This window comes from Schistocerca americana, chromosome 5 (genome assembly GCF_021461395.2).
Source record: "Schistocerca americana isolate TAMUIC-IGC-003095 chromosome 5, iqSchAmer2.1, whole genome shotgun sequence".
In the NCBI taxonomy this organism is placed as follows: domain Eukaryota; kingdom Metazoa; phylum Arthropoda; class Insecta; order Orthoptera; family Acrididae; genus Schistocerca; species Schistocerca americana.
Genome location: NC_060123.1, coordinates 221513981 through 221516714, shown reverse-complemented (window position 1 = coordinate 221516714; position 2734 = coordinate 221513981). Strand labels below are relative to the sequence as shown.

The 2734-nt window shown below is 46.9% G+C and overlaps 1 pseudogene; it reads left to right on the top strand.

Annotated features, from left to right (window-relative positions):
• Nucleotides 1-2294: 2294 nt before the first annotated feature.
• On the top strand, nucleotides 2295-2412 carry LOC124617284 (annotated as a pseudogene).
• The last annotated feature ends 322 nt before the right edge of the window (nucleotides 2413-2734 follow it).

Sequence of the window (2734 nt, the reverse complement as noted above, 5' to 3'; positions counted from 1 at the left end):
TGTGGTTTCGGGTTCGTTGTCTGCTGTTGGGATATTCCCGCGAGTAACAACGTGGTTTTCAAGTTGGAAAATTCTAGCCACCCTCCGGTGGAGTTTCACTGTATTTGGTTATTTGAATTGAAGTGCATCAGCGCCGGCCGGGGTGGCCGAGCGGTTCTAGGCACTACAGTCTGGAACCGCGAGACCGCTACGATCGCAGGTTCGAATCCTGCCTCGGGCATGGGTGTGTGTGATGTCCTTAGGTTAGTTAGGTTTAAGTAGTTCTAAGTTCTAGTGGACTGCTGACCTCAGAAGTAAGTCCCATAGTGCTCAGAGCCATTTGAACCATTTTTGAAGTGCACCAGCGGAATCTTCTGCCTTGGGGCCGGTATCATTCCGCTTACGTGCCCTGGCCGTTGACGTAAATTTCAGGCAGTGTAGTTTCCTCATAGTGTTGTTGCTGTCCAGCACGATGTGTAGTTTGACAGTTCCGTATATGATTGCTTGTGGGCGCCAATATCTTCTACGTTGTACCGTTGAACTCCCTGTTGTGCCCTGGTCGGTGAAGTGGAAGTTATCTTGTCGGTGGGTCCGTTGACTGTCGGTCGGTTGGGTGGTCGTCGGATCGTGAATGTTTGGCACGACTGCCTGTCTCACCTAACCGAGCGTTAGAGTTTGAATTCCAGACCGACCCTTGAACATCTGAGCGCCTTTGGTTGTACTGCCTTTTTTAAATTTGTTCTTGTTGTTTGTACTTGTATGGCTTCTAGCCAATTAAAAAAAAATTAAGATTGTTTTGCCCTTAAGGCGTAAGATTCTTTAAGCCTTCAGCGTAGTTCAAAGAACACGTAAGGCCTTTGGCATTTTAAAAATTTTAATGTTGTTGAATTTTAAGTGTTGGGCCTTCAGCCGATTTTGAGTTTGAGTTGTTTTGCTCTTAAGGCCTTTAGCCTAAATTAAAGAACTGCCTTTGGTATTTAAAAAAAGTTAATGTTATGGAATTTTAAGTGTTAGGCCTTCAGCCGATTTGAGTTTAACTTGTTTGCTGTTGAAGTGTCTTATTCTTTGGGCCTTCAGCCTAACTAAAGAACTGTTTTAAGATAAGGCTTTGCCTTTTAAATTTATGATTATGCTTGCGTTTTAAGTTATTCGCCTTCAGCCGTTTTTAAATTAAAGTGGCTTTCACCGGTAATTGAGTCCCAAAGATTAAAACTGTGTGTTTTGGCTCTTGTAATGTTTGATCAAATAATAAATTTGTATGTTCGAGTGTAATTGACAGCCCCTTATTTTGGCCCCTTTCCACAATTTAAACTACCTGTCCTGCTAAGCTGGGCGTGTCACACATGTCAGCTGCATCGGGAATTCTTGCGAAGTCGGAGGCGCCGAGTGAAAATGTATGCCAGACCGGGATTCGAAACCGTGATCTCCTGCTTACAAGGCGTTTGCCACTGCGCCACTCTGACACTGTATCTATCGCACTTGGCAGGCTGTCTTGAAACGCTCCTCGGCCGCCCCACATTCCCACGTAGTGCCTCCTATCCGCAGTCCCCGTCCATATCCTCCATGCTCGCTACTTTGAGATTCCCGCACTGAAGGTGGTGAATTCACTGGCACTGAGGCGAGTCAGTAATATGAATGCATCGTGTCTGTTCTTCCGGGCGTGTCCGAAAGAAGAGACACCACGTGTTCATACACTCAAACACTGCCGTTTGTGTTGCGGGGTTCATGCCAGCCTACACGTGGCACGGTAATTCCTTAGTCCGACTGCTACTAGTCTCTGAGCAGTGGTGTGGAATGACAGAGAAAGTTCCATGGAGTCAATTGCCTCTTCTCGGATGGCAGGCTCAGATGTGTGGGAATTCAATGTGCTTGCTTCACATACGGTGCTCTTTCCTTGTAGTGGTCAGTCGTGGTCGACGGGACCTTTACCACGAGTATGACTGTCCTCATGCAGGCCAAGGTGGGACTTCTGTTAGATCTGAATGCCCCACAAATCTAGATATTCCACCGTTCGACCAGCCGACCAAATGGAGACTCACAATGAGATGGCTTTCAAACTATGTCAGGTTCTGGTAACGCTGCTCACGCCTATGATATGCACCACCAAGCGTGGTAACGACACTAAACATGAACAATACTAATGCGCTCCAGTGGCCATTTTGTGACGGAGAATTGGAACACCAAACTTTTACATATCCACCTACAGAGTGTATGTGTACCAAGTTGCGCTGACATCCAAGCAGGTCTTCTGGATGCTCCACTTTTTCGTGAGACAGAGTACCTTAAAGAGATTTTTACCTGGTACATGTTGGTAAGGCAATGGCCTTGCCGCAGTGGATACACCGGTTCCTGTCAGAACACCGAAGTTAAGCGCTGTCGGGCGTGGTCGGCATTTGGATGGGTGACCATGCGGGTCCACATGCGCTGTTGCCATTTTTCGGGGTGCACTCAGCCTTCTGATACCAATTGAGGAGCTATTCGACCGAATAGTAGCGGCTCCGGTCAAAGAAAAAAATCAAAACGACTGGGAGAGCGGTGTGCTGACCACACGCCCCTCCTATCCGCATTCTCAGCTGTGGATGACACGGCGGTCGGATGGTTCCGATGGGCCACTTGTGGCCTGAAGACGGAGTGTGTGCTTTACATGTTGGTAAAGGTAAGCATTATCATGGAAGTTTTAACTACCACTTCGAAAAATAAAATTACAACCATTATCATGTGTAGTCGTTAAGTTTTAATTACCACCTCAGAAAAT